General features: G+C 39.9%; 1 pseudogene; it reads right to left on the reverse strand.

Annotated features, from left to right (window-relative positions):
• Positions 1–9,042: 9,042 nt before the first annotated feature.
• Positions 9,043–12,926, reverse strand: LOC146383874 (uncharacterized; annotated as a pseudogene).
• Between the last annotated feature and the right edge of the window lie 677 nt (positions 12,927–13,603).

Consider the following 13,603-nt stretch of genomic DNA (forward strand, 5'->3'; position numbering starts at 1 on the left):
GGACCGCATTTTCTTGTTAGTAATGGTAACGGCGTTGTAACGATAGAAATAGTAATTAGTTAGATTACTCGTTACTGAAAAAAGTAACGCCGTTAGTAACGCCGTTAGTAACGCCGTTAGTAACGCCGTTATTCCCATTATTGATAATCACGTATTTACCGACTGCAAATTAACATCTGAACAAAGCCAGCTTCAGTTCAGTTTCAAATATCCTGAAAAAACCCAGACTCTATCAAGGACATCATTTGTTTTCTATCATCTTGAGTTATTAGAATCTAAAGGGTAATGGTGTTTCCTCTAAAAACATATTCTGTCCCATGAGTGTAGTAGTATACAAGCTTTCACAACTTAAAGAGAACGGAAATGTCTCACGGTTTTGCTTAGTTAGGTCTAAGTATAACTCTGAGACATTTTTCTCAGAGTAGACATTTAAGGCTGCTTTTTTAGTGCTGTGAAGCCTCAGCTATTAATTTTTTGTCCTTACCTCACGTTGAGACTTTATTTTGGCCCTGATAAGTTGTTAGTCAGGCTGCCATTCTTCAGCTGCATTAGGTAGTGAGCAAAAGCTTTTTTTTTTTTACTTTGTTGAGTGCAGTTGCACTGGTCGTCCAGACAGTTAATGTGAGCGTGTGCAGGAGTCCATTTATCACAAGGCTGAGCGGTGCTTTCCTCTCTCAGGTCCATTAGGTCTTCAGTATTTAGAGAGTGTGGTATTGATGTCCAACAGTCTTTGTTCATCACCTGACTTATTGCTAAATGGATGGCTATTACATTAACCAGAAAGTTCATAATAGCTCCTCCTAACAGCTCTGTGAAGCATGTATTTTATTCATTATTTACAGCTGCCTCATTTGTGACCTGTTCCTTTTCTTATTACACCGCTCTGTTTAGAAAGAGATATCAAAATAATGAATAGATATCTGTAATCTGTCAGTATCTTTGAAGTTAGCGCTTTTTACGTTTGTGCTGACAGAGAAATCCATCTGTGCAACACTGCTGTGAAACCATGTTTGAAGTTAGAGTCAGAAGAAATTCAGTTAAACCACAAACTGGCAAACTGGCAAGATGCAGCCAATGCAGTAATTTAGATGTGTTACAGAGGAAAGCATGTTACACAGAACAGCGTAATCGCTAAAATTTATTTATATGATGTCTGTGCTGCAAAATTTGTCAAATGTTGCCCGTTTAGCAGCAGTTATGATAAAATGTCATTGCATTAAGTGTAAATATAGTTATTACACATCACAGATGTTATTGTATCTCTCACATTTTCACCCCTCCTCCTCCATTTCCTTTTTCTTCTTACTATTCTCTTACTCACCTTTCCTACCTGAGGTTGAAAATATCATTGAGTTTGAGGAAAAGTGAGCAGGAGAATTGATAACTTAGACTTAGGGAAGGGGGAAGGTGGTGGGCTGAGAATCCAAACAATCTTGATCAGTGTCTTTAACAATATTAAGCTATGCGTCCACCGTGTTGAAACTACAATTTGCAGAAGATGGAGACACACCTCAATTCACTACAACTCTGCTGTTTTATGCAGATCATTAAAATGAGAACAGCATGTAAACGATAGCCCTTCATTACAAATGTTGGAATTTTGGGGAAGAATGAACACTTAAGACCAGATTTACGGATGTCCGCTGCTGTATTTACTAAAGAGTCACAGTGTCAGTTTTGTTACTGAAAGTTGCGAGCAGGAGGCCAGCAATTCCACACAGACAGCCATGAATGTGTCCTCCCTCAGTGAGCTAAATGAGTTTTACACTCATTTTAACAAGGACAACAAGGAAAAGTCTGCCAAAACCCTACCCTCTGATGACTGCTATACCCTCACTCTTACCATCATAGATGTCAATAACGCACTGAGCAGTATCAACGCTTGCAAGGCTGCTGGCCCTGATGGCATTCCTGTACGTGTGCTTCGGGCATTTGCTGAACAGCTTGCAGGGGTCTTTACAGACATGTTTAACCTGTCGCTTGCCCAGGCAGTAGTACGAGCATGCTTCAAGACCACCTCCATTGTGCCAGTGCCGAAACACTCATCACTAGGGATGGGTACCGGTATCCGGTGCCATGATGGCACCGGTTCTGACATAAACGGTAGTAACCAGACCGAAAAGCAGCGCACATTTCGGTGCTTTATTTCGGTGCTTTTTTTTCCTGAGCTGTGATACACTTTAGATTCTAGCCAATCATTTTACGTTTCCGAGGATAGTAGGCGGGTCCAGGTACGTACGTTCTTTTAGAGCAGAGCTACAGATTAAAAATGCCCAAGGCGAAGCGGTCAAAAGTCTGGCTGTACTTCATAGTAAAATATGCAAACTCAGCAGCCTGCAACAAGTGCTTTAAGCTGATACTGTGATACTGTCAAAGGAGGTAACACCTCAAATCCGATGAAACACCTGGCAACGCATAGCGTTTTTTTAAAAAGCCGAGAAATGCGCCGTATTTGATAGCTTGCTGCGAGACCTCACACCGAGCACATCTACTGCGGGTGTGGTGCCTGTTATCTGACCCGGAGTTAGCAACATCCCCCAAAAACCCGAAGAGGAGAGTCCTGGCCCCTAGCCCTGCCAGTGTAGCAGAAATGATGACGGATGATGATGGCAGCAGCAGCCGTTCTTCTCTGCGTGAGTAGCTTAATGTTGTTCGTGTATAATTTACGTTGAGTAGGCTAACCACGTTATTACATTAATGCATGTAAGGTGAACTAGCAAACACCATCATAGCTACATGCGGCTGTCTTCTTGTTTGATGGCAGATACTCCCTTCACCCTGGCCAAAAAGGCTAAAATGACCAAAGAAAAAGTGGAAAACAGTTGAACATGAGAGGTTTTTGGACAAAGTTTGTGTTTTTTCCATTGTTTAAGCACTGCTTCCAGCCAAGAGTGATACCATATATGCCCTATAGCTGCAGAAAAGGCTAACATTGTTATCTTTTTACAAAAAAACAGCTGAACAGGAGAGGTTTTTGAACCAATTTTGTGTTCTCCATTCTTTAAGCACCGGTTTGAGCACCGTTTAAGCACCGGCACCGTTTGAAAAGTACCGGTTTGGCACCGGTATCGGATAAAACCTAAACGATACCCATCCCTACTCATCACCAACGTGCCTGAACAACTATCGCCCTGTAGCACTCACACCCATAGTTATGAAATGCTTTGAGCGACTTGCCCTGGTACTGGTACACCTCAAAACATCCCCCCCCCCCCCCCCCCCCCCCCCACACACACACACACACACACACACACACACACGCACACACATCCTCACCAATTTGCCTATCGAAGCAATAGGAGTACAGACAATGCTATATCCACAGAGCTTTACTGTGTACTCACACCTGGACAACAAGAATATTACAGTTACAATAATACAGTTATTCCCTCTAAACTGATCACTAAAAATATGGATCTTGGACTCTTGCAACTTTATCTGTAACTGGATCATGGATTTTCTGACCAATAGACCCCAGCATATTAGGTCAGGCCATAACTGCTTTACCACCATCACACTCAACACCGGCACTCCACAGGGCTGTGTGCTGAGCCCGTTTCTCTACTCCATTTTCACCTATGACTGCAGCCTAGGTATAGATCAAACTCCATCATCAATTTTCTGGATAACACCACAGTGATTGGTCTCATCAGTGACAACAATGAGTCTGACTACAGGGAAGAGGTAAAGCACCTAGCTGTATGGTGCACTGACAATAACCTGCTCCTGAATACCAGCAAAACCAAAGAGCTCATTGTGGACTTAAGGAGGCAGAAGAGAGACACCCATGTCCCCATCTACATAAATGGCACGGCTGTTGAACGGACTTCCACCTTCAAGTTCTTGGGGACCCACATCTCTGAAAATCTGTCCTGGTCAACTAACATCTCCAGCCCAGTCAAGAAGGCCCATCAGTGCCTCTTTTTCTTAAGGACACTGAAGAAGAACCACCTGTCTACTGACATACTGGGTAACTTCTACCGCTGTGCAATAGAGAGCATCTTGACCAACTGTGTCACAGTCTGGTATGGGAATTGCTCTGTTGCTGACCGCGAGGCACTGCAGCGGGTGGTGAAAACTGCCCAACGCATCTCAGGGACTCCACTTCCTGCCATTGAGCATGTCCACAAGAAGACATGTGTACGCCGAGCACACATCATTCTCAGGGACTCCTCTCATCCTGCCAATCAACTCTTCCAGCTTCTCCCCTCCAGAAGGGTCCTGTAGAAGGTGCTACAGCAGGTTAAAACTGGAACAGCTTCTTCCCCACAGCTGTCACCCTTGTGAACTCAGCCCTCCGCTGAACCTTTCCCCCACACTCACTTAACCACTCCTCCTCCCCCTTATCCCTCCCAGTGACCATGATCATAATTGTCATTCATTCTCAACATTCACTGTATGCTCACATTGGGGACTGCTATAGTTTAGGACACTGACATAGCATAGTCTCTGTTATAGTACGTACTTACACTTACACTGTTCACTATTATAGTCTGTTCAGAGCACTACTCTTCCACTACTGTAGATATATTCATGGCACTAGATCTGTTAACCACACATCGGTACATCGGAATATGTAGCACATCTGTATATTTGTTCATAGTACATCTGTATATCTGCCTGTCTGTATAGCACTATAGAACATCTGTATGCTGTACAGTTCAGCTGTATATCAGTACATCTGTACATTTGTCCGTAGTACATCTGTATATTTGCTCTCTGTGTAGCAATACAAACCTCTGTATACTTAACTTATTTGTAGTGCTGTCAGCGTTAATCTTGTTAAAATGACATTAACACCATAACCAGATTAACGCGGCAAATATATGTTAGCGAGTTAGCGCGGATCGCCCTGTGCGTGGGGCTGCACGGCGTCAACGCGGTTAGCTCATTAACACATTAGCGTCATGCAGCCCCACGCACGGTGCGACTCGCTAACGGAGATTTGCCGCGTTAATGTGGTTATGGAGTTAACGTTATTTTAACAAGATTAACACTGACAGCACTACTTATTTGTACATAACTGTTCCCACCTTTTATACTACCCTTACCTATATTTAATCTGCTCTTGTTGCATTTACTGCTCGTTGCACTTCTGATTAGATGTAAACTGTATTTCGTTACTCTGTATTTATACATGTGTAATGACAATAAAGTTGAATCCTAATCCTTATCCCTTTGATTCCATCTGTACATTTTTTATTAATTATTATTTTTTATTTTATTTTAATAAATCTAAATAGGCCATAGGTATGAATGGTTGTCTGTCTTTCTGTGTTGGCCCTGCAGCAGGTGTATTCTCGCCCTATTACAGCTGGGATGGGCTCCAGCCCCCCTGCAACCCTGAACTGGACATGCGGAAGAGAATGGATGGCATATAGACTGTAGGTCCCTTGAGTGAACCCATCACCATGTTATACTCATGAATTGGACCACATCCATCTTTAAACTTGGCCTTGTTGCTAAGAGGAACAAATTAGATATATTTATTCATCCCTATTGGGAAACTACAATAACGGGGCAGCTACCATGCTGGATCCATGGATGCAACAAACTGGCCAAGGCCACAATAACCTAGCATGTCTTTGATGTCAACTTTACACCTGTAAATTGTATTTTTCACATTACTGACAAAACCTTACCACACAGTGTGCAGCTTGTGGGCCGTGCAATTGCACATTTAAGATTTTAAACCAGTAAGTAACATGACATGGAAGCTATATAATTTTATGCAAGGTACTTATATTCAACACAATTAGGTATTCCCTCTGTGGACAACTCAAACAAATTTCACGAAGGTTACTGACATTTTAAACTAGTAAAAAGCTTATGCCATTATTATTAGCTCAGTGCAATAATGAGCCACAGTTTAAAGTAGCTTCAAAAACTAGATTCAAAATCAGTTTGGTATACACTTTAAATAGGTTTTTGTATTTATGTAAAAAGAAAATTAAATGTTAAATTTCTGAAATCCTGAAAGAGCTTAGCTGGTGAGAAAATACCGAGGAGCGACATGCCATTGTTTAGTCGGCTCAAAATGCATTTCAAATCAATGTCTCTGTCATCACGACTGTTTATTTTTATTAATTTCCCATAACCTAGGTGCTATTACCTTAAGAGCATATTTAAAACCACATTATATCTGAAATGTTCCACTGGAAGCCTCAGGTACCATCATCGTTTCTTTCTAGCGCAAGGCAGACAACACCAGTGTTGCATAATAATATTATCTCAAATAAATGCTCTGTTGGATCAATATTTTGCATCCACCAGACATCTAGGAGTTCCAGCAGACGGCTAGGTGAAGCCTTACAGTATTAAACAGTTTTTTTTAGTTTTTTTTTTATTTTTCTGTGTCTGTGCGCCACCAGAGCAACAGACTCAAAATTAAATACACTTCTCCTGTGGGCTATTACCAGTATGGTTTCAGCTGACGCCTTCCAAGATAGAGAAGAAATGGTGCGTCATGTGTTGCTTCCTGTTAATCAATAAAATGTCTCTTTAGCTAGCAATAAGCTTTGTAAGATGCATAGTAAGTGTACAGGAAACCACTATAGCTTTTCTAATTAACTCCAGACGGACATCATACCACAGAATCCTGTTGTGTATCCCGGTGATGGATGGAAAACTTACATACCAGTATATGCAGCTTACCTGTCTTCAGAGCTAATCTCTCTAAGTTGGCTGTATAGCTCTATAGTAGAAACAATACACATTTGTTTATCCAGAGAATTGACCACAAAAGACACAGGAAATATCGTAGATTGGGATATATCAGTTCACTTGCTCGTCTGCAGCAATTGGAGGTCAAGATTTTTTAGATTTAAAAACAGTCGCTAATAATGTAAACCTTTATTTAGACTTCATTTCAGTTGTGAGTGTGTGTGGAACATTAAGAGAACCTAAATGTCAAACTGTATTAACAAAAAACCCCAATTAGGACTAGATCCCAGGAAGAGAACAATACTCCACACAGGATTGTCAGTGAGGGTGGTTAAAATCACCTCATGGTTAAAAATAAACATGAATAAACTAAAAGAAGAACTGGTCCTTGTGTAGACACTTTCTTTATTGTTATATCTTCTTGGTGATGTCTTGAACTCGTGTGTGTGGACTTGTCGTCACAGTTATATACAGTGAATTTGCTCTGTACAGTAAAACCTTCTAGTGTTGTATTCCTATAAATATTTCATTGGTTGTCCTATGATTGGTGCCTTCCTGACCCCAGTTATCTCAGGCCAAGCACACACACACACACACACACACACACACTGATAGTTCAGTCTGCCATTGATAACTGTGGAGGGATTGTCTGCGAGTTACAGCATTGATGAACCAAAGTCTGAGAAGGCAGATGACAAAATGCAGCACATGCAATAAATTACTCTAATATACAACAACATATTCTCTAATGTGTGCACTCACAAGACACTTTATTAGATACATCTTTTGCCTTCAGGACTGCCTCAGTTGTTTTCAACAGATTCAACAAGGGGCTGGAAACATTCCTTAGACATTTTGGTCCATATTGACACGACAGCATCAGACAGTTGCTGCAGATTTGTCATTTGAATATCCCAAAGGTTCACTGTTGGATTAAATTCTGGTGATTATGGATGCCATTTCAGTACAGTAAACTCATCATTATGTTTGGGTTGGGTTTTGAGGCAACTGTTGTTGTGAATTAATATATAGAAGTAAAATAGAAGTAAATATAGAAGTAAAATTGAATTTGTGTCACAAAGATCATAAAGACATCCACATTATTAAACAAACCTCCAGATATTTGGTGCCATACGGAAACAAAGACACAAGACTGATATTAAAACCAAAAACTGAAATGAAGTTGCAAAAAATTTAATTTTAACTTCACTGCAACTTCATTGCAAAAGTTTAACCAATGTTTAAGCATTAACATGTAATCAAATATCTCTGTAGTGTCAATGTGTTGTCTTCTTGGAGACTCTGGGTCAAAGCTGAGACCCACATCATCCCCCTGAACCTACAGAGGCAGGCTAAACTAATAATAAAAAATGAGCATCATAAGAACATAGGAGTTAAAAGCACAAAGAAATGTAGAAAAACACAAAGAGCACAAACAAACAGTTTGACAAAAGCAAAATACAAAGTCCTGTTCTACAGAGCTGGATTAGGGCCGTTGTGAGTAGCTACATAACTTCAGGGTTAACCCTTGTTTCAGTATTAAAAGTTGGCTCGCATGTTACATTACCATGGTAACCTGCACTGCAAACCTAACCTTCTCGGGAGCACGTTATGTTCAAGACACATGATTGTCACACACCAAATCACCACCTACTGGCCAGTCAGTGTATGTCTTTGATGTCTTTTTTAGATTGGCATCAACTAAGAAATAGATTTTTTTTCAGAGCTAATTTATTTCTTTTTCTTTTTTATATTTCCTGCAAGCAAGTTTAAATCAATTGCATTTCTCTGTAAGCCTTAATATAGTGACATGATCATAAAACAGGGCACCTTTACAGTACTTCCAGACCTTATATTCCTATACATAGCTGAGTGTCCGCATTAATATAGCACTTTTCTGGTCTTACTGATCTCAGTGCTTAGTGAAAACATATTCACAGAGTGCCTTTTAATACTTTGTTTCTGCACTTAACCCTTTTACACACAGCTCTATAACTAGATAGATAATAATGTTTGCGTACCCTTTTCATTTTTTATACCACTCTGCTGCTGGGAGACCCGTATATGTTTCTGACTGGTCATATACTGCCAACACTGCTTCTTTTATGTGAGGACGCTCGTAGGTGGACTCGTAAATCCTGGTTGATTTATTGATAATCACCTTCATGTGACTGCTCGGCCTGATTGATAGGGATCGATTGTTGGGTTAAGTGAAGGCAGATAAGGGGAAGATATCTAACTTTAAAGTAAGACGGGAAGATAAAACAACCAATAGAGAAACATGAAGAGTAACAATAAGTAAGAAGAGAGAGACAGGAATGCACAGAGGGCACAGGAAGAAAATGTCTAGTAACTAAAAACTAATGGATTCCATGACAACTATGACGAATGCCACACCTGAAGGAGAATTTAAAAAAAAATGGATATACTGTTTACAAGAAACGTGACTTGAAATGACTGCTATTCAATCACATCAGTTGACTCAAGGCCCCTTATTTTGTAAGATAAAGACCCTGCAATACATAACACAAAGAAAACAGAGAAAACCCCCAACAATCATATGATGCCCTATGAGCAAGCACTTTGGCAAACGTAGGAAGGAAAAACTCCCTTTTAACAGGAAGAAACCTCAAGCAGAGGAGGGGCAGCCATCTGCTGCAACTGGTTGGGGGTGAGTGGATAAAGACTGGACAAAGACATGCTGCAGAAGAGAGCCAGAGATTAGTAATACCAAATAATTACATGCAGAGAGGAGTTTAAACACATAGTGAGTGAGAAAGGTGACTGAAGAAGAAACACTCAATGCATTAGGTTAATCCCCTAGCAGACTAGACCTATTGCAGCGTAAGAAAGGGAAATATGCAAGTTTTAAGCCTAATCTTAAAAGTAGAGTTAGTGTCTGTCTCCCAAATCCAAACTGGAAGCTGGTTCCATAGAAGAGGGGCCTGAAAGCTGAAAGCTCTCCCTCCCATTCTACTTTAAATACTCTTGGAATCACTAATAAGCCCACAGTCTGAGGGCAAAGAGCTCTAATGGAGTGATACTTTACTATTGGGTCATTAAGATATGATTGGGCCTGATTGTTCAAGACCTTGCATGTGAGGAGCAGGATTTAAATTTGATTCTGGATTTAACAGGAAGCCAATGAAGGGAAGCCAGTATATGAGAAATATGCTCACTCTTTCTAGTCTGTGTCAGTACTCTACTGCTACTACGCTAACACAACATTTTGGATCAACTGAAGGCTTTTCAGGGAATTTTAGGACATCCTGATAATAACACATTACAGTAGTCTAGCATAGAAATAATAAATGCATCAACTATTTTTTCAGCATTAATCCGCAATGTTTCTAATTTTAAAGATATTGTGCAAATAGAAGAGTGCAGTCCTACATATTTGTTTAATGTGTGCATTGAAGGGACATATCCTGGTCAAAAATCACTCCAAGATTCCTCACAAAGTTAATGGAGGCCAGGGTACTGCCATCCAGGGTAACCATCTGGCTAAAAACCACATTTCTAAGATTTTTACGGTCGAGTACAATAACCTCAGTTTGATCTAATTTAGAAGCAGAAAATTAGAGGTCATCCAGGTCTTTATGTCTTTAAGAGATTCCTGCAGTGCTAATTGGTGTGTTGTATATGGCTTCGTGGATAGATAAAGTTGGGTGCCATCTGCATAGCAGTGAAAATATATGCTATGCCTTCTAATGATACTGCCTAAGGGAAGCATGTATGATGGAAACAGAACTGCTCTTAGCATGAAGTCATTACTAGTTAATGTTGAAGGAATGTTTGGCCCAACAGAGCCCTGACTTTTTGTCAGCCTGGCTACAGTGCTGAAGAGAAACCCAGGGTTATTCTTATTTCCTTCAATCAGTGATGAATACCAAGATTTTCTAGCTTTACCGGAGGGCTTTTTTAAAAATAGAGCAGCAAACTAACTTTCTTGGCTAAATGATCATCTAAATTTTCAGTTTTCCAGTTTATGAGTTATCTGCTTTAAGGTGCAGGCTTCATAGTTATACCAGGGAGTCAAGTACTTCTGATTTGGAGCAGCATCTAGAGTTGTAGGCACACGTAAAACTATTAATAATCAACCTCTATGGGAGTAGCGTTCAGGTAGCTACTCTTTCCATTTTTTGGCATTATCAAAGCACTGAAGAAGATAACAGTGGATGAATTATATCCTTAAACTTAGTTACAGCGCTTTCAGAAAGATATGTGATATGCCGTATGTCAGAACATGATCTTGAATGTGATTAAAATGATGTATGATTATAATTATTATTATTATTTTTACATTTTGAATCAAGTCAATTGAATCCGGCTTTCAAATGAATAAAAACTGTCTAGGTGTTACTCCCCACGAGTTTTAACAAAGCTCAACTTGTTCTTTTCATTTTAACTGACATTTATTTCGGACAGGAGGATTCTTCGACATGTCGACATGTCTTAACATGTAATGATGTCCAACCACAGCCGATACAATGCCGTCAGAACTAAAAGAAATACAAACTTAAATGAATATTCCTAATGAAGTCCTTAAGCATTATATATGACGAAACATTCCAACAAAAGGCTCAATAAAGTGCACATTACACTTCACACTGCGGTAACTGCACTTGAATATCACGCAACACTCGCGCATTCACATACAATGATAAGAAACAAAATAAAACATTTACCTCATTGGCCTCACTCAAAGGGAATAAAACTTTAATCTTTACATCGTGGCAAGACCCAAAAAAAGGCACTCTTTCATAACTTTCTGGAGACGTGCAAACTTTGTGGCTCTTCTCTTAATTAGCTTGCTGAGTGTGACAGCCAAAAAAATGCCCTCTTAGCAACAGCAGACGGAACTTTAGAAAAGGTTCCCATCTAATTGCACAATTAGCACAAATAACACATTTAAACATATGAATCTAATCAATGAAACATGAATTACTATTTATTTCTTATTTATTAATATTTCAACTACTTATTGTTTCAACTTTAAATATCTAATAATATGAACTTAAATGCGCGAGTTGCCTATGACAGCAGCTACACTAGGTCTTTGGTTAATTAACATGCTGAAGTTGGAGATTGCTCCCCTCGCCCTCCAGCAATTAGTATAACTCAGGGGTGTTTAAACTAACATAATTATTATGCTGTAAACACTTTTCTGTCAGGCAGAGTAAATCAATTTGTTGATCAATTATTAATTCATGTACTAACAGGGACTTGAAAGAAAGAGACATAATGTTTATGACTGGAACTTCCTGGTCCCAACTCTGGACAGTGGCATTTTGTGGGGGCGGGTTAATAAATTTGGCCAGATTTCTAGAAACGAGAGCTGCTCCATCCAAAGTGTGATGGATGCAGTTTCTCCCAACAAGACCAGCTTTTCCCCAGAAGGTTATCCAATTATCTATAAACCCCACATTGTCTTTTGGACACCACTCAGACAGCAGCAATTTAAGGAGAATGTGCAGCTAAATGCTAATCATGTCACTCCTGGTTCGATTGGGCTGGGACCAGACCAGACATTGTTTTGGCAAAGTTGCACACCAACTTGATATTAATTTTAGTGACCTATGTTGCTGCATGGGGAAAAAATTATTAGACACATGAATAGGTTGGTAGTGTCCTGGGAGTTTCTGATTAGGACTATGCTTCCTCCTCACCGTCACCTAGCCATCCTGTTTTCCTGGTGCTTGGGACAATCTTCCGGGGGAGAGCTAACAGGGCTTACGCTACCTTCGGCTGCACTGGTTACAAGGTTGCAAAGCCTGGTTCTTCAGTTCAGTTATCCTGGCCTCCAGAAAGACAAACAGGATAAATTTATTACAAGTATCATTGTTACTGAAGGCGCCAAGGAGTAACTAAACATCTGACACAATGAGCAGGAAAGTGCAGGAGTTGAAGAGGCTATACTGCTTGCAAATTGGCCAGGCTAGGAGCTAACCTCAGCTAGCGAATCCCTAAACGTGTGCTTTGGATGAAGCACGTAAAGATTACACTATGAAATAAGACGTTATCTTTAAGTTTTAAATTAAATAAGGTACGCAGATAAGCTACACAAAAACAACACTGTGACAGGAACAAGAAGTAATACTCACCGCAAACAGAACCAACCAACACCCAGGTGTTGCACTCTTCCCTCTAAAGAGCATGACTCATGACTTTTTAACACGCAAACCACTTTAGATTACTAGAATTCAAATACAAGTAAGATTACCCCTTAGAGAGACCTACCTTTGTATGGTATTGAATATCATCGTATAGTCCCAGTATCAAGCATTGCAGAGTCTTTTTTCTAGACTGGCTAAAGCAGTAAAATATCAGCCAGTAATTGCTTATCTGAATGCAATCTGGATTAAAGTGGCTCAGATGTTTAATTTACAACCATACTTAAACATCTCATCCACTATCTATTCGAACCCAAAGCCATGTTTGGGCAAAACCCCATTTCATAATGGAAAAACTGGAAAGAAACGGGAGTGGCTACATTGGATGACCTTTATATCAAGGTCACCCAATTAGGCATGTCTGTACTATTCTGTTGATCAAGAACTGGGACAAGGAAGGTTTTACTATCAAGAAGACAGGTGGAAACCTATTTAAATTTGAATTGGGACAATAAAGAATGGGACTGGGAGGGTTGGGTGTGAATTATTTAATTTATGATTAAATATGCTTATCACTGGACACATACATTATTTAGAGTTGGGCTAGAAAGAAACTCCAAGTTGCTGCAGATGTAATCACTGCACACTTATGATTGTGTAATATAGTTCAGGAATACTGGACCAGATTAAACTATTTGTGATATTATAGGGAGTTATATCCCATGAAATCCTGGAATTTGTGGCAGATTTGTCAGAAAGTGCCATGTAAGAAAGTTAGTTAGGTAAAGTGTGTAGTAGGTGTTGTCGCTGTCATTTCAAAGTCTTGG

This window comes from Perissodus microlepis, chromosome 7 (genome assembly GCF_051167445.1).
Source record: "Perissodus microlepis isolate ML-2025 ecotype Zambia chromosome 7, ASM5116744v1, whole genome shotgun sequence".
Lineage (NCBI taxonomy): Eukaryota > Metazoa > Chordata > Actinopteri > Cichliformes > Cichlidae > Perissodus > Perissodus microlepis.